This window comes from Coenobita brevimanus, chromosome 77, assembly GCF_032717465.1.
Source record: "Coenobita brevimanus isolate Jiangsu-jjx chromosome 77, ASM3271746v2, whole genome shotgun sequence".
Classification (NCBI taxonomy): Eukaryota; Metazoa; Arthropoda; class Malacostraca; order Decapoda; family Coenobitidae; genus Coenobita; species Coenobita brevimanus.
In genome coordinates this window covers 30,672,009-30,673,321 of record NC_137030.1, presented here as the reverse complement: position 1 = coordinate 30,673,321, position 1,313 = coordinate 30,672,009, and the positions used below count along the sequence as shown (strand labels likewise).

General features: G+C 48.2%; 1 non-coding gene across 1 annotated transcript; it reads left to right on the top strand.

The window, feature by feature from the left end:
- Positions 1 to 1,011: 1,011 nt before the first annotated feature.
- TRNAE-UUC (transfer RNA glutamic acid (anticodon UUC)) lies at positions 1,012 to 1,083 on the top strand. Its single transcript has one exon. It is a non-coding gene; the product is annotated as a tRNA-Glu (tRNA).
- Positions 1,084 to 1,313: the final 230 nt, after the last annotated feature.

The window sequence follows — 1,313 nt, the reverse complement described above, 5'->3', positions numbered from 1 at the left end:
CTTCACTGATAAGAAATTAATATCTGGCTGTGACCTGACCTCATTTATTTCCCTAATGATGCTGAACTGACCTTAATGAGCCAAAATTGACCTAACTGGACCACTAATGACCAAGTGACCAGAGCTTCCCCCTACTGGTCTGGATCACAGCAGCTGAAATGACCAAGGAATTGACCTAAAGTGACCTGGAAGAACCTGATCTGACCTATCTAGACCTGGATTCCCATAGTAGTAGTAGTAGTAGTAGTAGTAGTAGTAGTAGTAGCAGCCCCTGGTTTATCTGATAGGGAGGGAACTGAGGGAGGTTTGTATACCTGGGCAGTGAAGCCACCCAGGTATATCAGTGCCACCACGTGAAGGCGGCCCTCTCAAGCACCTGAAGCCTCCTGAATGGCGTCAACAAACCCAAAGGATCAAGGTGGATGTGATTAGACGAAGGTGAATCTAGAGTTACCTGGTCTCAGTGTACGTTAATGAGCTTGAATATACCTGGCCGTCCCGACTGTACCCCTTCCACATTTCTTTCCCACTCATTGGCTCCTGCTCCCTCTCAATCTCTACCTCTCCCTCTCCCTGTCAGTCTCTCCCTTCAATCTCCTTATCACTCTCCCCCTCTCAGTATCTCCCCTCCCTCTTCACCTCATTCTCTCCTCTTCCCTCTCCTTCTCATTCTCTCCCCTTCCCTCTCTCTCTCATTGCCTCCCGTCCCTCTTTCTCTCATTCATCCCTCCCCTCTCCTCTGTGTCTCTCACCTTCCCTCTCCCTCTCTCTCTCTCTCCTCATCACTCTCTCCCTCTCATCACCTCACCACCATCCACCGCCTCATACGCCTCGGAAGAAAACATTAACAGGAACAAGAATCGCCTTTGACATACCCAGATAATGAAAAATAAGAGGAATAATTAACTTCGTTTCACTATAACAGATTATCCTTAGTTAGGGAAGAACGTCTACTGCTAATAAAAATAAATGTCATGGTACTGAAGGGGTTAACTCTCTCTCCCGTGCACCTCCCATGTGGTCTAGTGGCTAGGATACCTGGCTTTCACCCAGGAGGCCCGGGTTCGATTCCCGGCATGGGAAGTCATTTTAATGCAGGTGTCATTATCCTCTTTAACTCATCAGCCCCACGACGTCTCTCTCTCTCTCTCTCTACCTCTCTCTCTCTCTCTCTCTGTCACTCATTCTCTCTTTCTCCCCCTCTCACACACACTCATCTTTCTCTCTCTCTCTCTCTCTCTCTCTCTCTTTATCCCCCTCTCTCACACATTCATCCACGCCCTCTCTCTTTCTCCCTCTCTCATTAACATTCT